Source organism: Protopterus annectens, chromosome 12.part0 (assembly GCF_019279795.1).
Source record: "Protopterus annectens isolate FY-2018-M chromosome 12.part0, PAN1.0, whole genome shotgun sequence".
NCBI lineage: Eukaryota > Metazoa > Chordata > Ceratodontiformes > Protopteridae > Protopterus > Protopterus annectens.
Genome location: NC_056746.1, coordinates 583,538,242 through 583,559,757, shown reverse-complemented (window position 1 = coordinate 583,559,757; position 21,516 = coordinate 583,538,242).

The window sequence follows — 21,516 nt, the reverse complement described above, 5'->3', positions numbered from 1 at the left end:
AATTGTCAAGCCCCACACAAATCCAGGGAGCATTGGTGACTACATGGAATTGTTAACAAATACCCTGTACAATCATGTATGCAGTTGCTTAAACGCAGTGGTACTTACCAGAAATAAGCACAGGACAAACTCTAAAAACAAGCCACCCTGCTGAAATTCCAACATAAATAGATTGCATAACAAAACAAAAAAAATCATTGCAAAAAATAGAAAGTGCAATGCCCAGCAAGGTAACAGCTCCCTCCTAAAATTAAAGAGTGGATCAATTAAGTTTACCACAACCAAATTTAGGTAACGGTAGCCTCCTAGTCTAAGGACACCCATAAGGCATACTTCAGCTATGTCAGAAATCTCAAAGGCAATACACAGCAATGAGTTGATCTAATTGTAAATGGAGCCACTTAAACTGAGACAGAGGATATAGCAAATCCTCTGGCTAATAATTTCAGCTATAAATTTTACCCTGCTTTCCCCTGTCCTCCCCTCATACACCTATGAAGAAATACCCCCAACCACACCAGGGAACAGGTCCTCAGTGCCAAACACTACATCAATGGGATCTGATAACATCTCAGGATACCTCCTTAATATCTTCAAACAATCTATTGGACCCACTAGAAGATGAGTGCTAGGGCTGCTCATTTTTGGCCTCCAATTCTCTTGAGTTCAAACTAGGTCCAGTCATAAAATCCACCAAAGGCAGAAAATCTTCCATTAAGTCCTGACATGTCCTAAATGCATAATAATGTCTTTTGGAAAGACAACCACCCTGGAAATTACTCCACTGATAACATGCTCCTAGAGTTTACACTGTGGTCAGAGATTTAGGAAGGCACATAGACTGAGACTTTTCCTTTGACCATCACGTATTTATTGTATCAAGGAAATCATTCTATGGTGTGCAACGTATAAGCAAGGATACGGCATCAAAGTTCAAAGATGCTATAGTTCAGTCGCACTCGGCACACATCAGACAAATTGAGTACAATAACTCCAGCAGTATGTACCTGACCAGGCATATGCAACAACTGGAGCATCCTTTGAAGTCTCTCACAAAAAGAAAACACAGATTAGAAAATATGCCTTATGCAATTGGCCTCAAAGCCTTGTCCATGTAGTCTGTCGCCTACAGACTGCTGATGGACTATTTATGTCTTAAGAGCAGTCTCTGGTCCAGCAATTTAGAATATGTTGCACATCCATAACACAAGTAGCATCGGAAACACTTTAGGGACCCAATCTTTGATTGTAACACAAATATAATATGTTGGAGGGACAGGTATTTATCTCAGAGACTACTCCTTTTCTGCAAGAGGCATCCCATCCACATGAAACAGATTGCTTCCCTGCACTTACTTAAGCACAACTTAGATAATAGGATGAATCATTGTAAATCTACCAGTGGTTGGCCACCTATGTCCCTATTAGAAAGAAAAGGCTTGTAAATGCTCACCAACTCATACCCAAATTATACCTTCTCTATAAAAAGACTGATATTATAACCTGTTAATTACAAATAAGAGCATGTCTTGGCTTAAAAAAAAACTTCAGGGATGCCAGCCTAGTAATCATATATGAACTTATGCATTGTTCCCGCAAATTCCATTTAATGCTGTGTCCAGAGTTGCTGAACAAAGAATTTGAGAGATGCACAAGCAGACTGGGCCCGATTCTAAAAGACTTACTCTTGGTATATGTGGCTTAGTCCACTGTACACCTGCTGTATAGATAGACCTTACCTTACCTTAAGACACTTATACTAAGAAGGGTAGGAGCAGACTACATAGGAAAAAATGGTAATCGTGGGACCAATACATTCAAGGAAGGAATGAGCTTTAAAAGGCGGCAAGACTTAAATGAGCTATGTAATGTTTGACTGAAAAAGATTGGCTAGATTAAAAGTGATGCATGATGTTTGCACCTGGGAGTGTGACAGTATGGGTTTTGATGTAAAATGCTTGCAACCATGATTATGTTGTATTTTTTTTTTTTTAAAGAAAAAAAAAGGCAAAAGAAAGGCAGGAATTGAAAAATGTATGTAATGTTGTTTTGGTTATATGATATATAGTAATATATGTGAAGTAAAATGTTTGTTATGTTAATTATAGTGAGTTTTCTTTTATATGAATGTAAATTTGCCTGTCACAAGTGCTAATTCAATAAAGGAGTTTGAAAAAAAAGACACTTGTCTCTCTCACTCACACATATATAAATATATGCACACACACACACACACACAGCATCATGTTTATTTTTAAGTTACAGTTAACATGATAAAGGTAAAACAGCAACTTCTTATTATTTTTTGACTACCACATTTAGCAAGCATAAATAAAACAGAAGCTACAGGGTGGCTTAATATGCTGCCATGAAACCTGCCCATTTTCTAATGGCTAAAGAATGAAACATAATACATTAATGCATATAACAGCCTTAAGGCTATCCTTACTATTACCGGAGGCAGTGTAGAGCAGTGTGTCATAGGTAAACTGCAAGGGCATGTGTATATGTATACATGTATCCCTGTAATGCATGTGATATTTGTTTTAAAATTAAGAAACTACTTAATACCGTTTAAAAACTTCATATTCATTGCTCTTCACATTTTATGCTATACATATACTGTTACAATGTGATCTGTTTCTCCTGAACTGAACGTGAAAAATGGTCCATCTGAATCACAATACCAGTACACCACCAGGCACTCAGTATTACTGTTGCACAGGTTAAAACAGCACTGTCCAAGGCCAAGAATATAGCTTCTATGGGACCTGACAATATCCCTGACTGTGTTCTACATGAACTACAGAGTGAACTGGCACCTCACCTGTGTGCCCTGTTCAATCACAGCCTCACCTCAGGCTTTGTCCCTATCGAATGGCATCCTGCTACAGTCATCCCGCTCCACAAAGGAGGAGTGACTACAGACCCTGGGAGCTATTGCCCCATTAGCCTGATGAGTCTGATATACAAAGCTATGGAATGCATCATCATGGACCTAATAAACAAGGATACAGGGAATCTCCAAACTTTGGATCCTACACAGTTTGGTTTTGTGAAGGGTAGATCATGACTGCTCAACTTGGTCAACTTCTTTGAGTCAGTCACCAGAGCTGTGGATGAAGGCAAGGTGGTTCATACAGCCTACCTTGATCTGGCCAAGGCCTTTGATACCATTCCCCAATCAGGAATCATAAAAAAACTCACTAAGCTAGGCATCAACCCCTATATCACTAGGTGGGTTGCAAACTGGCTCACAGATAGAACCTACAGTGTGAAAGTAGCTGACTCCGTCAGACCATTGACTAGTTACGAGTGGAGTCCCACAGGGTTCAGTCCTGGGTCCTCTCCTGTTTGGCACCTACTTCTCTGAAGTCCAGGCCAACATGAAGGAACTCTGGCTGACAAAGTTCACAGATGATTGCAAGTTGGGAGCTATTATTAACTCCCCATGTGATGTTGACATCCTTCAGAATGGCCTCACTGAGACCAACAATTGGCATCAGAACCATGGCCTTAAGCTTAATGTGTCGTCATCCCCTTTGGGAAAAACCCAGTTCCCATGAATTACCACATCGATGGTAGCCCACTGAGCACAAAAGGCATTATAAAAGATCTGGGAACACAGGTTGACACCAACCTCTCTTTTGATCAACACATTGCCACTGTGATCAGAAAGTCCTTCTATATGGCACATCTCATTACTAAGGGTTTTGCATCCATGAAGAAAGAAGTCATTGTCTCCGTCTACACTTCCCTCATTAGGCCAATCATCAAGTACAATGCCTCATTTGGCATGTACCACACTAGACACCTGCCACAACTGGAGAGGCCACAAAAGTACCTCACAAAGCGGATCCTAGGCCTTAAACACTTGTCCTATATGGACAGACTAAAAAAAAAAAAACAACTATTCTCTATCTCATATCGCCTACTTAGAGGCGATCTCTGCTTGACTTACAAAGCCATGTCTGACTCAGCTCTGTTAGAAATGCTGCATCTAAAGAAATCCCAATCCCTTTGCACCACATGCTCCAGAGACTTCAACTTCATTACCACAATCAACAGAACGTACTGGAGGGCCAGGTTCATAACACAGAGACTGCCCATGCTATGGAATAGACTTCCCATACATGTCAAGCAGAGCACCTCACTGACCCTCTTCAAGAGAAATCTTGATGAGTGGATGGGAAATAGAAAATTCCCCCCATGGATAACTCCAGTGGCTCTACCTGACAGAGGCATTGGGAACTAAGGTTGGGTGGCACGATGCCAGGGTAATCCTACGGCTAGGCTTGTAAAGGCCCCAGGGCAATTAGCCTAGTACTCACCTATGAATCTTCTAGCCCATTTAACAAAATGTATTATATATATCATATAGTAAAGATGTGTTAACACATATCTCTACTTTCACATACTGTTTATGCATAAGAATCAAATGTCAAAGAAATTGTCAGCGCCAATCTGTATGTGCATTTTTCCAGAAAAAGGGAACAGATATGCTTGAATGGAACATGGATTAGAATTATTTGTAGCACAGTGTATAAGATGGAAAACTAATGCAGGCTCATACCTGAAGGAGTGAAATCACTGAAGGAATGAGCATAAGAAGTAGTCATAGCTCAATAGTAGCGATAGAAGGAATTATGTGACATAATTACCACAGAGTGTTTTCAGGGCACAAGTAAATGACTGGGAATTCAGGTCAGTACCATTTAAATGGAATAGGAAGCCGCGGTGGTACACCGGTAGCGTTGTTGCCTCACAGCAAGAGGTTCTCCTGTTCGATTCATGGCTGGAATGCCTTCTGTGTGGAGTCTGCATGTCCTCCCCATGGTTGAGTGGCCTCCGAAAGACATGTGTGAATGGGCGTGCCTTCCCTGAAGTTTGGGCATCAGGCTGGCAGCTCGGCACCATAAAAAAATCTACTGCCAATCATTAGCAGACTGGAGTTCAGCTGTGGCGACCCCTAACCGGGAAAAGCCAAAAAGACAAACAACAACAATCATTTAAATGGAATAGCATAAATGAACCTGCTAAAAGAGAGAAACAGGAAATGTATGCATTTAATAACTAGATCAATGACTGGATATCTAAATAAATCTTTCACAGCAAATTTTTATAAGTAAGTATTATTAAAATGGCAACAACTGAGTTTTCATATGATCCCACAACAATTAAGTGGGTGTGAATTTACTGGTGTTTTTTACAAAGTACAAAGGGAGAACTAATAATGAAGAATCAGTGATGAGAACTAAAATAAGGTGTATGAGGTTACTGTTAGTGTAAACACAATAGTGACACTGCATTATAAGTGCATACGCAATGAAGTGGGTAAAGCAGGTAGGCCAGAAAAGTGAACAAAATGGCAGTATATGAAAACAGAAACAATTACAAAAAGACACAGCATAACCTATACTGATATAGAAGAGTTGTTTAGATCTGTAATATTAATGATATTTTGATGAATCGAGTTTCAGTATTGTTACTGGCATCAGACCCTAGAAACTATTGAAAAGTCTAAAAGCATGAGCTAAACCAGTTGAAAAATCATTCAGAAATCATGTAAAAAAAACTTACAGAAACCTTTCTGACAAAAAGGTGTCATAAATAAACTCAGATGAGGAATCCACTAAATCAGAGTATATGGCAGAGCTGCAAAGACTGTCTGAAGAATGCCACTTTGGTGAAGGACTAGCAGATGCATTACCAGAGAGATTTGTATGGCATGTACTGTGAGAAGATTAAAAAAAATAGTTTTTAAACACAGCATTAAACATAGCCGTGTCTACGGTGAAAATAGCTATAGTAAGATCTGACTGAGAATAAACTGCGTATCTCTTACTGAAATAAGCATGCTTTTGGTGCGGCAAAATATGATGATGCAGACAGACTATAGAAGGTAACATAAGAGGTCAAAATGAGAGGGTGTGTAAAAATAAAAGTAGTTGAAATAACTCTATAGTAAACCTAAGTGGTAGAGAGGTAAATGTAGAGTGAAACCTATGAAACAATGGTGGAAATAGGCAGAAACGGTCTGTCAGATGAAATAGAAATGGGTAAGCAACATGATTTGACATGTTTTGAAATAAACAGCATGACGATAAAGGCCAAAAATAATAACGGTCACCCAAAAATGGCTGGTTTGGCACTTAAAATGGAGTTCATCAGAAGATGGGTTTTGTCTGTGCTTTTTATGTAAGATTATAAAATGTGTACTCACACACCATTACAAATGGCAGACCATGATAAAGATCTATACCTAGGGAATGTGGTTACTAGGGTAAAATGCATATGCTTGGAGAATATGAAGGGCAGACAGATTACTGAGTCGTAGGTATGTGATAATGGAAACCCAGCCCTGTATGGCTGAGAATGATCGAAGAAGGCAGAAATGAAATGGTACTGCATCGTAAAGCTGCAACTGCCTACCAATGCAAAGGTTGAGAAGCCACTGAAATTGGAAAGTTTCAGACTGGCATAATGTATGTCAAGATATCTGGATCTGATCAAAATTTTAGGCAGGTAGAAAGGTGTTCCCTGCACTCAATTTTAACATGATGTAAGAGTTGGAAAGGCTGGAAAATACCAACATACTGTATAAGATGTAACAGCGTTAACAAAGAAACAGAGATGTTTGTGCATGCAGATGCATCAAGGTAACCATTAATCTAATGTTACAAACATTACAGTATCCCTTCTAAGAAGAGGGGACACATCTGAGTCACTACCAATGGTAGTATGTAATGAAAACTGACTTGGCTGAAGAGTAACTACATATGAAAGTGGAAGTAGTTTTTAAGCAGCTGTTAATGACCGATATGTATGCATGGATATTTTGACATAACTGCTTAGTTTTTAAATCAGTGTCCTTGCTAGCTATCAAAAACTGTACAGGAACAGTCGCATTAATAAATCCTGAATATAGAGCATTACCTTGACCATATCTTGATGATTCAAACTGAAGAAGAATTTCTGAAAGGTCCTAGAAGAGCTAAAGAAACATGGCATTTGACTTAACAGAAAAAATATCACCAAGATGACATTAATATATATTGACTGTATTTTTATACAGCATATATCATGGAAAATGGTACATTAAAAAATAAAAAAGACAGCTGGGGGGAGGGGGGGGCAGACCCCAGGTTTAAAAAATTCCCAATCCAGCTAATGCCACAACTGAAAAAAAAAAAAACAAGCAGCATGGAATCATTAAGACACAGAAACATTCCTACAACAGGCTTAAGGTAAGTTCAGGGGGAAGATGGCCCCCCTGTGGTAGAAGGAAGTAGAAGTTCACAAAAATAAAAAAAATGACAGCTCAAAAAAGATCCATAAAGATAATAAAGTGGACTACTGAGGATAAGGAAGAAATGATGCATTGTTACTATTTCAATTAAGAAGATATTCAGAATGATTTAGAGAGAAATTAGATGAAAGAAAAATATCTGCACATGAAAAACTATCAAAAGCTTCAAATAAAAATTTTAAATCATTATTTATTTACTTATTTATATTTGTTGACCGGGAGTGTCCGACTGGACGTAGGTCCATTTTCAGCAGAGGCCCGGGGAGAAAAGCTCCACAGTTAAAATAAACAGACAGTAGTTACATTGGATTACATAGCGATTAACAATTTACATAGCAATTACTTACAACATATTTACAGATCAAGAACATAGTACATCAGTAGACAACTAGAATCTTTATCTGTGAAGTACATAACAGACATTAACAAATGTTAAAATAAGAAGTTCCTGCTGTATAATAAGTACTAGGTTTATGAGCATCTGAGCTTGCTATAATCAAGGTAGTTAGTGGAGTGGAAAGAAAGGCAGTGGTTGGATGGGGTGGGTGATATTAGAGTGGGAGTTGTAAGGGCATAGTCAGCATGTTTTTAGGTGAGCTTTTAGTAAAGTTTTTAAGTGGGTGAATGATGGTACGGAGGTAATTGTGGGTGGGAGAGAGTTCCATAATTTGGCTATGGTGCAAGAGAATATTGCTTAATAAAACAGACCCATGAAAAACATTACATAGATGAAGAAACGTTGGCCTATCTGGAAAAAAAGAAGTGACAGTGACAGTGGAAATGCAAAAATATAAAGAACAAAACCCAAAGATTTTTGAAAGGTATAAAAAAGAAACATGGATATGGGGGAAAAAGAGATCTGGTAGGGTGCAATATTCATACAAAGGAGAAAGCCAAATTAATCAATAAAAAATCAGCAGCTCCAAAAATACTTGAAGAGAAATATAGGCAAACGCACCCAGATATGGAAACTTTCACAATACAAAAAATATATATATATATATATATATATATCTATATATATATATATATATATATATATATATATATATATATGTGTGTGTGTGTGTTATCTCAAAGGTAAATGTTTAAATGAGGATTAGTATGGCAGAAGTTAAACAATTTGAACTGAAGTTATGGCTTATCTGCAAATTGAAAGATTTGGTGTGGAGAATCCAACACAGGTAATGTCTCAGCACGAATAAACAATTTGTTCCCAAATTAAGTAACAGCAGGTGCAGCAGTAGGCATCTGAAGAAGATCTGAAAAAGGAAACTACCAAAAACCTCCAGGTGGCTGGAGTAGCTTAAATTAGTTTACTAAAATAAATTCAACCAAATAGACATCTCTTCCATTATATACCTCCTGGCAATAACATCGTACCCTTGAATCTTTCTCATGAGGATCTTACAAACTATCTCTTATGATATTAGGTGATAGTAACATAGACTGCAATAGTCTGCCCTCTAACTCTCCCAAAAATAGCATTAGCCTATGTGGCTTCACCCAACTCTTCACCTCCCCTACTTGTATTAATCAACAATCCAGTACTAGTACTACACTTAGTGATCATCTCCCTACTTCCATCAAGCAGCACTTACCCCAAACATCTAAATCGCACAAATATAAAGACTGACATAACCTATCAAACTTCAACTCTGAAATATTCAAACACCTCCTCCATTAACTGGTCATTCCTTTCTGATCTTTCCCTCAATGAAGCTGTTCTAAAATTCAACAGCATCTTCCTTAACACTCTTAATTCCTTGGCCCCATCAGGAAAATTAGAGTTAAGTCCAAGTTTGGACCCTGGATAAGTAAAGACAATCTCTCCCTCACACACAGGAAAGACTGCATTTGGTAAACCTGGCATAAATTCAAACCTCCTTCCAGTCTCCAGCTCTATAGAGAACTTTGGAATTTAACTAAAAAACAAATCAATCTTAACAAAAAACATTTTACCTTAATCCACAGAACCCCCCCCCCCATTCTAACCCCAAAAATTCTGGAGTACCATCAACAAGCTCTTACACCCAGGAAACCCATCTGCACCAAATCCCTCTCCTTGAGACTGCCACACCTTTTTCATAGACTCCACATAGAAATTAACAAAGACAGACAATAATACCTACCCAGATACCCCCCCCACCCTCCAACACAACTTTCTTTTCTCGTAAGCCTATCCTCACTTCTTAGATCACTCCTCAGTAAACTTAAACCCTGCTCTCCTTCTGCTGATAACTTGCTACCTCTCTACTCCAAATCACCAGCTTTTTCCATTGCCTATCCTATCTCCATACTTATCAGTAGGTCAATTCAGGAAAGTTCTATATCATTCTTCCTTACATAAAGGAAGTAACTCTACCGAACCCTCTAATTTCAGGCCTATTGCTATTCTATCTCCCCTCTCTAAAATGCATACATAAACAGTTCATTACACATCTCATTCAAAAAAATCTCATAACCCCCTACACAACATGGTTTTTGCCCTCATCACAGCATAACCATCGCACTAATATATTTTACTCATTCTATCTCCACATCTCTTGACAATAACAAATTAGTCTCATGCCTGTTCCTTGACCTCTCTAAACCTTCGACACTGTGTCCCACAACCTTTTTCTCTCCAAACCTGCTGACCTTAATCTTTCCAGCTCTCCTCTCAACTGATTCTCTAGTTACTTGTCAAATAATAACTACAATCTGTTAAATGGCTCTCTGCGACTTCCCAATTCCTCTCCATTCAAACCAGGGTCCACCAAGGCTCCATCCTAGGGCCCCTGTTATTCAACATCTTTACTAATAACATCCTGTCCACACTCCTCACTAATGCAATATGCTGATGACTCTACTACTATTTCTACTTCTGACAATCTACCTCACCTACTTACCCTCACAGAAGAATCTTTGCACTCTGTTGAAAAATGGCTCACAACCTACTTCTACTTAACCGTAATAAGAAAAGTCTTCCTCTTCCTCCCCAAGTCTCTCCAACACCTCAAATCTACCTTCAGTTCCACATTAAACAGCACTATTATTAAGGCTGAATCCCACACTAAATTACTCAGGGTTTTCTTTGATGATGAACTTAAATGTGACATTCACATCAATAAGTGCATCAAAAAGTCCAACCAAAAACTCAGACTACTTTATAGAAACAAAAAAATTTCTAACATAAGAATCTAAACAATAAGAATCTAAACTGTCCATAGCTCAGGCCTACTTACTCCCTACCCTATTATATGCTGCCCCAATTCTAACTAGCCTCAAAATGAAACTTTTGACTAAACTGAACTCACATACAATAAAATAGCTAGATTTGCCAACAATCTCCCATTTTGCTCATACCACTGCCTTTCTCTGAAAAAAAACTCCACTGGCTAGAATTTCATCATCATCTCCTCCTGCCTCAGCTTCACCTGACTCACTCTATCTTTCACCAACCCCTAGCCTGCCCTACTCTTGCAACTCTTATCACTCTCTATGTTCCTAACCATGAATTACACAGCTCTGACCAACATCTCCTCCAAATCTACTAACCCAATAAATCCACTGGCAAACTACTTTATAATCCCTCAATCACCTCTGCTTGGAACAAACGTCCTCTCTAGATTCAATCACTTCATAACACAAACTGTTTCAAACAAGTACTAAAGGAGTATCTGCTAAACTACTGGACCTGCTCCCCTAATGACCAACTTAATTTTCTACCTTCTCTGCCCTGAATGTTTGCTCTTCATAAGTCTGTGTCTTTGTAAGATATATTAAAATATCTAACTTCAGTGTTGAACCCTCACAGCCTTTTCATATTACTGCATTCTCCTCTCTGTCACTATAATCCATTTAATCCATTTCTCTGACTCTTTCTATATCACTTATAGGGCTCCTTTTAACTGCAAACAACTATAGATCCACAATCTTATTTTACTTCACTACCTTTGTATTGACTGTCAACTTGTATGCTGCAAATGTTTTTGTTATGCTGTTTGTTTTACTATTGTAGTGATTTATAATTTGATAATGTATGACATATCTCTGTTTCAATGTATTTTTACTAAGTTTTGTATAATTCTTTTTCTAACTATGTATAAGACAAAACTGTATTCCTCATATGCTAATTTGTTTAATACTTACTATATTTAACTTTCTATTTGGAGCTTTTCTCCTCATGTCTCTGCTGAAAAAGGGCATCTGCCCAGTCAGACTTACTCAGTTAAAAATGTCAAATAAATAAATATTTAGTGCTTTCGACCCCATACTAGGTCTTCGTCAGAATAAATAATTGTCACAGTAGCACCCTTTTCAATCTCATCAGCATGATTACATGATAAATAACATGTGACCAAATCATTTATATTTTTCCTTATTTCTGTTTCTTTTTAACACAGCTGCATAAGTAACCATTCCATTATTAGGTCCTGGACTTACATAAGTATTCAAGATAATCTGCCATTTGATTTCTAAAAATTCTTTTTCTTCCTTGTTGTCATAAAAATTTTTAGAAACACTTATTTTTTAATTTAATGGCATATTGATGTTCATATATCCTTTTCTTAAGCTGTCTTTGTCTTCCCAATATAAAAGAAATCACATGACAAATACTGCTATTAAAGAAATGACAAGAACATCTTGGCAAAACATTATATGACATGTAAAAATTTCAAGAAATTCAATTTTACAGTAGTTGATTTTATTTCTAAAAAAATTAATGGCTGCAAGGAAGAAGAATTAGATTTTTTAAAAAATCAAATGGCAGATTATTTTGAATGCATATCTAAGTCCAGGACTTAACGAACTGTTTAATTATGCAGCAGTGTTAAAAAGAAATGGAAATAAGAAAAAAATGTAAATTATTTGGTCACCTGTTATTTATCATGTGATCATGCTGATACATTTAAAAGGGTTGTAAGTGTGAGATTTATTTATTTATTCTGATGAAGATGTAGCTTGAGGCTGAAGATACTAAATATTTGGTTTAATTTATTTTAATAAATGAATTTAAGCCACTCCAGCCATCAGGAGCATTTTGGTTGTTTTCTTTTTCATTATTATTATTCAAACTTGTAGCCTCTGTTTGTGGATTTTTGATGAAGTTATCTGAAGTAGATTTACCACATGGTGATGTTCTAGAACCTTCTTTAGGAGACCGGAACAAATGTCTAGTTGAAATTGCACAGTAAGGGAAAGAGCAGGAAACAGTCACAACTCTGACTTGGGTAATATTCTAAAGTGATGGGCCACCTGGTTCCTTTATGAAGCAGCACTAGATGAAGCAGGATGCACCTGAAGAGGATATGTCACAGAAAGATGTTCTGAAACTGTGTGTGGAATACCTACAGGGAGCAAAGAAGATGTGCTCAGTCCAGAAGGGAAGACTTTCTTGATCTAATAAAGATAAATAAACATTTTAAAACTGATGAAAGAAATAGATTACAGATGGTAAATAGCATGAATATAGTAATCAGGACTATTAAAAGAAATTCTTATATTATAATAGAAATTAATAGAATATGTTACTGTACAGCTGATTTAATAACAGAAGAAGTGTTTCCACAAAAATGTAGAGTAATAAAGGAAAGGAATGGAGCAAGAACACCACCACCATGGAAGCATCCAATACCGAAAACGGTAATGCAATTAAGATAAGTATCACTCTTAGAAGAATACAGGCAGTCCCCGGGTTAAGGACAAGATACATTTTTTTAGTCTGTCCTTAAGTCAAATTTGTATGTAAGTCAAAAAATGTACATGGAACATTCTACTGTACTTAGAACATTCCATACAAATAAAATATGTTAAACTTGCCTCTTTTTAAGCTTCACTTCACATTTCTGTACCACAGGCATCACCCACAAATGTTTTCCACTCTTTCCTGAACTTTCAAACCTCTGCCAGACCTCCTACTGTCATCTATACCCTAGTGAGCCACAATGCCATTTGCCCACTCTACTGTGTAGTAAAGTAACTCCTTCAATACTGTGTACTGCACAAGCCAGCAATCTTGACCAATCAAATTGCCAACACAGAGATCTCTTAACCAAATGGATCTCTTGTTCTCTGTGAAGGCGGAAATAACTGCTTTAACAAGACATGCAAGCAGCTTCATGAATGGGAAAAAGGAAAGTACAACAGAATTCTTAATTTCAAGGTAAGATTTGAGCAACTTTAAAGATAATTATTTATTTCCACATTATTTCCGACACTGAGGCAGCCTGTTCTTATTTACGGGTCATCTGTAAGTCGAATGTCTGTAACTCAGGCACTGCCTGTACAGAAAATGAAACAGAATACTTAAAAAGATAGATGTGGTAAAAGCAATGGATAGTATTAAAGCAGACCAGGATCTATCATACACTATTGCCAATAATAAGCTAAAAAATATCAGCACAGGCAAAAAAACTTAGATGATAACATAAATAAATATAAAGGAAAATTACAGAATATGCAATTCATTGATGACCCTAAAACATTTTATAGAAAATTGGAAATAAAAGCAAAAGGAATAGAAACAACACCAAAACAGGAATAAATAGACACATTATGGAGAAATATTGATGAAGACCATGCTGAACATAAGAAAGATGAAAAAAAAATAGAAGAATTAAAAAACAGTAAAGAGTTCTAATGGAGAGGATATGAAATGGGATGAAGTAGCAGCCACAGTAATTGAGACAAGATTAAGAAAAGCTCCTAAATGGAAAACCCTAGGTATCAAAGCAGTGCCTAACTTCTGGCTAAAAGTATTAACATGTTTACACAAAGATTTAGCCCTGAGTAAGAATTATTTGTATGTGCATCCTGAACAGATACCAACCTGGTTAACAACAGACAAAATAACGCTCATCCCTCCTTAAGACTGAACCTAAAAACCATCATAAAAACTACAGACCAATAACTTGCCTCCTGACAATATAGAAATTATATCAGAATAGAGAGATAAAAATTCAAAGGGGGTTATTCCAGGGTGATTCTCTGTTTCCTCTGTTGTTTTGAGTTGACTTAACCCATTCAGCCATTTACTTAAAAGCATAGGCTATGGATTCAGTGTGGTTCACAGAATCCAACCATGTTTAAAGACGCCAAATTTACTTTTTGTGGAAGACTTAAAATTGTCTAGCTCATGAGATGAGGAGTTGAAAGCCCAATTACATATAGTTACAACTTTCTCAGATGATATAGGAAAGTTATTTTTTATTATAAATGTGTATAAGCAACATTTAAAACATGAAAGCTGCAGCACCAAGAAAATATCACTAGGACAAGAATATGCTATAAAGGAACTTGAGCAGGAGGGAGTGTATACATATTTAGGAACAGATGAAGGATTAACAATAAAACATCAACAATGAGAATAAAATTCCATACAGAATACTACAGAAGGCTAAATCTAATACTGAAAACTGTCTTGACATCTAAGAATAAAGACCAAGCTATAAGTGAGTTTGATCTTCCTGTTCTAACTTACAGTTTAGGGTGAGTGACTGGCCCAAAAAGTACTGGATCAGATGGAAGGGAAATAAGAAAAATGCTTTACTCTTATCAAATGATATATAAAAATTAAAGTACGCCATGACCTCACTATGAATGAGGTATGGGCCTCTTCAAAGTTGATGACATGTATAGATCTGCAGTCACTGGACTCCATACATATCTGCCAAACTCACTAGATCCAATTATAGTGAAAGTTTTAAAGCATGAGAAGTCATCTAAGATGGCATCTTTGCTTAGTTTAGCAGAAGCATTTTGGTGTCAAGTGGGAATGGAAAGCAACCAGAGGCAGAGAAAAATCAGAAAGCAACTGAATCTGCTAAAAAGCAAAACAAAGTATATAAGGAGAAGGATCTGATGAGAAGAAAGAAAATGTGGAAAATTCATAAACAGTAGTATAGCTACTGCAGTTTGAAAGGGGCAATTATCCCAGGTGTGACTGACCATACATCATCCTGATTGCTGTTTAGTGCAATACCAGTTTTTAAAAGCCAGCATTACATTTCCAATCAAAGTGGAGTGCTGTACAACTGGGTGTGTGCTCTAACTGTAGCAACTGCTTGCTGGATTGTAACAAGAAGTCTGCTACAATTTAAATGTAAAAAAAAAAAATTTTTTTTTTAAACCAAATACTGAGTGCTGTAATGCTCTATGCAAGGTATCAAGTACTGCACATGCAACAAAAAAGTCTAGTCCAGAAACAGGCGACACCAGTTCCACAGCAAAATAAAACAAGATAGAATTTTGTTCACCAAAAAGGTCGTTAACACAGAGGATTGAGCACTTTTTTGTCATAGACTTCATCAAAATCACTAGCATACATTTCTTCCATCTATAAATACCCCGCCCCTAATGATCACATGACCATAATTCACCAATAGACAGACATGTTTGAAAAGATGCGTGAATAACCAGTTTGTATAAATTAAACAAAAACAAGTCACAGACATAAAAAAGAAAACATGAAAAACTGTACATAAAAAGTTTTTTCTATCAACTATTAAGATACCAGTCTCTACAAAATTCATATTTAATGTCACACAACATATAATTTCAACCTCAAAATACTACCAACAGAAATGTTGTTGTTTAATTCGGGGGTAGGGTTGCCACCTTTTCAAGTGCCCAAAGTGGGACATTTTTTGTAGAAACGTAAAATTTTGCAGGGCAAAACATACCCATGATCAGTGCAAAAGACAAAACTTCACTTTTTTGCCCAAATAAAAGCTTATTCTTGTAGGCTTTGAGTTGTTTATGCTTTATCATATAACATTTAGGTGTTTTAGATGTAAAACAACTGTTTTATGTAACTATTAAAGAAAACCCTGGAAATATTTTTGTCCTAAAATCTCAGGACATTTGCGATTTTTAAGTTTTTTTCGCAGGACATGACCTCGCAAAGAGGGACAGGTGGTAACCCTATCTGGGGGCCGTAGCATTTAAACTAAGCAGCCACCCTAACTCCTCCTCTTCAATCAAACCTTCCCATGACCTCCTCCCCCAGGATCCGCTGACTGTGTGTTCTATTACAAAAAACAGAAAGTAATGGCCAGAATAATCCATCAAATATTTAACCAAAGCATTGCTCAGGTTCATCTTCCTAATATCGGAAACATGTTCGTAAATACTTTCCCTAAATTTTCTTTGGGTTTTACCCACATAAAAATATTTGCATTTCTGAGAAATGGCAATGGAAACAACTCCTTGGGTGTTACAGTTGCTAAGGGACTTAGATTTGATTAATCTATTGTTCACAGCTCCTTGGTCCCCTAGCAAAACTTCCTTACACTCTTTACAGAAACCACATTTGTATGTCCATAGTTTTTTATTTCCCTTGATACTTTCAAAATGGTCGGTGTCCTGCTCCAAATGGTTTTTAATTGTCCTGTACCCTGGTATTTATAGATGGAGGAAATGTATACTAGTAAGTCTGATGAAGACTATGATGAAAGCACTCAATCCTGTGTGTTAACTACCTTTTCAGTGAATAAAAGTATATCTTGTTTTATCTTACGTGGACCTAGTGTTGCCTGTTTCTGGACTAGACTTTTTTGTTTGTTAGTTCAGTTTACCATCTTTTTTGTGTGGTTATTGGTCCTGGCAATTTGTAGCAAGTAGTTTGCTACAGTTTTTAAAAAAGAAAATATTTATTTTTTTAAACTCGCTGTGTGCAAGGTATAAACTGTAGTAACTGTCTGCTACATTTATAACATACCGTTTACTACAGTTTAAATTTATTTTTTTAACTAAAACATGAGAACTGTAGTGCTCAGAGCAGCATAAAACCTGTCTGTACCAAGCAGTTTGTTACAGTTTAAAAGAGAAAAGTTTTTTTTGCTTTTTAAACTAAAACCTAATTACTGTACAGACAGATACAGCTCATAAAATACCAGGATTTGCAGGCAGAAATGGGATCAATGTGGAAGAAAGATAATCAGACAGTTCCACTAATAGTAGGAGCAACGGGTCTAACAGAAAAGAATTACCAGTCATAACCAGACATGCTACCAATGCATGTAATCCTGTACAAATTATAGAAAGAAGCCGTTCTGGGCACATTGCGGGTGCTGATATGAGTACGCTTCACAAACATTCTTGAAAAACTCTTGAAACAATGCTAATTTCGCGAACTGTAATTGCACCCTGGGTCCATTCCCACCATGGTATTAGAAACCCAAAATACTTGGAGAAATTATGCTGAGAAAAACATTCTGTTTTTCTTATTCTATGCATTAAAGTGACAACATGGACTTCAGAAATCCCAAGATAAAAGTGAAGAAGTGTTAAAAGCATGATCAACTAAGAATGTATGACACTTACGCGTTTATCTTAAACTGGTGAACTATTGCCATTAATTTTACAGAGAACATCTTGACAGTTTTGCATTCCTTGAGCATCTGGTTGCAGATTGGCTCAGTATGGAAGTAACCAGAGAAGTGTAAACTAGCCTTCTTGTCAATGAAGAAAATGGTCACATCAGCTGAAGTACTTACACACATTGCTCTTTCATTATGTATACAAATGGAAAATGACTCACCTTAATAATTATTAGGCTTTCATCACACCAGTATCAGAACGTTACATGAAATTCCACTGTATTTTCCTCAGAAATGCTGTAGAAAGCACCCTCAACATTATGACTAAACTAATATACAAGTACTTAGCCTGGACTGCCAAGTTACAATAATATACTCATACCTTTATGGAAAGACAGTCACACTGACAACAGATCACAAGCCAGTACTATAATTTTTAACACCTAAAAGGGGGGAAATGACTGAGAACTGCACTTTAAATGCAAGACCCAGCTGTATGATAATAAATATAAATATAAAAGAACTAAGTAACAAGGAAATGCTGGCAGACTGTCTCACTTACCCTATGGGAAACCAAAAGAATTAAGTTCCACAAATCCTCTGGATGCATTCTACACCAAATATGATGCATTGTGTCATACGTGTATGGTTTAAGCCATAGCAGGATAGATAAGGGTGATATTTTGCTACACCCCATATTAATAAAAAAAGAACAGCTGTCTGTGTTCCAAAGCATGCTATTGTGGTGTGGTTATAGTGGTAATTCCAGAAGAGTATGTTCTGGTTTATTACACTCTAGTGACAAGGGTACATGGTATAGTAAAAGTGGTTTCTTGCTGTTGATTCTTTGTGGTGTCCTGACATAAGCAAATTATGGCCTTAGCTAAGAGATGCATAGGATATGTCAAATGGTCAAATTGTGCAATAAAAGGGTCCACTGAACTGCTAGGAATGGCCTACAGCATCTCTGCAGTTCACAAATGTGCACTTGGAAGGCCCCTGAAAGGGCAATAACTTAACTAAAAAATAAAAACAATAGTGAACTGGAAGGTAATTAATTCAAATAAATGCAAGCCAGCCTTTCATCTCGACAAGAAATGCCTTCCAAATGGCAATGCATTCTTCACTTAGCTGAATATACATTACTAATAGCTGGGGGGGTGTTGTTTGCATAGATTCAACCACCTATGAAACAACAGTATCAGTAGTAAGGGTGATGTATAGAAGAAATTGGCTGTTTCAGTAAATTGAGATAACAGGCTGCAATATCCACCTATGGAGTTTAATAACATTATCACTGAGAACAGTATCAGACATTTTAAATTTGTGCCATCATACAGCTATTAGTGAGCTTGAAGTGAGTTTTGTGCAAATGTTTAATAATGCCATGGAAGACAAAAGCCTAGACAAAAAATACCGTAAAACATCAGTGATATCATTTTTTTTTTGTTGACAAAAATGCAAAGGGTTAGATTAAGAAGACAAAGCTGCATCCTGTGTCCCTCATATTGAATAAAATTGGTTGCAAAGTCATCTTACTTTGAAGTTAGAGGAATCCCCATAAGGGTGTTTCATCAGCTTTTATCCTTTAGCTGTTTCTACTGCTTTGTTATTTCGTTGTTGTTGTTGTCTTTCAGCTTTTCCTGGTTAGGGATTGGCACAGCGGAACTCCGGTCCGCTGATTGGCAGTAGATTTTCACGAACGCCAAGGTGCCAGCTCGATGTTCAACCTTCAATGAAGGCACGCCCATTTACGCATGTTTTTCGAACACCCACCCAACCACGGGGAGGACATGCCGACCCAACACAGAAGGCACTCCCCGCACTCCAGCCAAGAATCGAACGGGAGAACCTCTTGCTGTGAGGCAACAATGCTACCGCTGCACCACCGCGGAAGTTACTTTGTTATTTCGTACATTACTGAATAACTCCTGTTTGTAAGGCATGCAATACAGATGGTACATCTGTTATCTAAGAAAGTCCATTGGACAAAGTGTCCCTTTTTGGGGGAATCCCAGAAGCACTATATGGTTAACTGACTTGCTCACAATCACAAAGTAGGTAAACAGTAGCAAAAGGAATCAAATTCAGTACTTTTTCACTACGGAAATCAGGTCAGTAGCAGCTCAGAGCTAATGCACTAGCTGCAGTCAGTTTGTTCTTGAATAAATGCCCAAGGTCAATGCTATATTTTTAATACCTAACATCATAACATGAGTGCATGCCAAATGTTTCAACACATAAATGACAGAATACTGGGATCTGTGTTAACAATACAGCATAGAAAAAATGGCTACCTGGCTTAGCTGTGTCTAGAACTGATCTCTGATATACACTGCTGATGGTGGATATGGAACTTGAACATGGCATGTAGCCAAGATAAGAAATAATAGCTAGCTTGATGGTCTATATGCTGTTTCAAGGCAGATGAGTTTTGAAGAATGAGTTGATAACCAATTTTTTCAAGGGAGGAAAAGATGATTGCTTCTCTGACTAGAGAAGAAAGATGAATGATTCCATCTCTGACTAGAGAAAAAAGATGACCAATCACAGACAGTGGGGACACTGCTTCACAAGAAACATTCCAACAGATTGCTAGATGGACAGCAACAGACAAATATATGACTGCTAGAGCCACTTCCTCACCAAAGATGAATGGAAGTCCAGAGACATTCTTTAGCACTGAATGGTAGCATTCCTGAAAACAATGAACTTCAAAAGAAGGGTTCGTCTCAAGAACCTTAAAGATAAAAGAACAGAGCCTTGAATGGTTGTAGACAACCTACTCCATGCACTCTATAAATGTCCTGCAGAGAGATAATTTGTGAGGGGAAGAAGTATATTACAAATGTAATGAACTACTATGTGCAAATGAAACTGTGGGGATTTGTACAAGTAAAATAAAATGCAACAGCACCAGATCCTTACTGGGCATGTTTATGATTTGGCAATATTTTCTTTGTGGGAAAATAGAATTAGAGGAGAAGGAAGATAGAAATATAATGTATGCATACTAGAAGGTATATGCAGCTGTGTGGCACACACTGCAGTAACATGTGAGCTACAGTAAATAAATGTTAACTCTCTTTGACTCCATGTATGCATTATGTGGCTAACATCCAAGAAATATGCAGTACACTGTGTGTCTAATTAGGTTCTAAAACTGGGAAAAACACAAGCTTATTGTGCGCATCTATGACATCAAAGAGATACATATGTTTTACCAGGCACAGCTTTTAGCTGTTATGCTCTAGTCTTATGTTAAAGCATACACAGTGGTCACCCTAGAACAATAGCAATATGCTAAAACAGTTTAGAATGCTGTAAAACACTTCTCCCACTGCCACCTCCACACACATGCACATAAAAAAACAGATTGCTGTGTTTAACAGTTTTTAAAGCTGTTAGCCTGTCAAAGGACTAACGTCTGGCGACTCCACTATATATATAGCAACACTAAGTGTTCCACAACTTTCAAAGCTATAAAGCACTTCACGCGGCTAAACCTTTTTCTGCAACTACCAGGATATGGGAGCAGATGAAGAGCTATGCACTACAAACAATTATTATCAGGTCTCCTTGATCATAATGAACTGGTTATGTGCTCTCAATATCGACATCATGATTTCTCTTCTTGATCTTCCATCTTGAGGTGAATTGTTTGACATCCATTTGTCAAACACTTAACAAATTTGTTAGGATTACAGACCACATCACAATCTTCTATATCCCACAGGTTGTCTTACACAGTTTGCAAATTCTAAAGGTCTTACTGTTCTTAACTGCCATCAAACTCTATGTTTAATACAATTTCTAAATGAGATGCCCATTAAGTGAAAAATAATGAATGACCACGTGTACAACATCAGACATGCTCAAATATAACACTTCTGTTAGTGACTG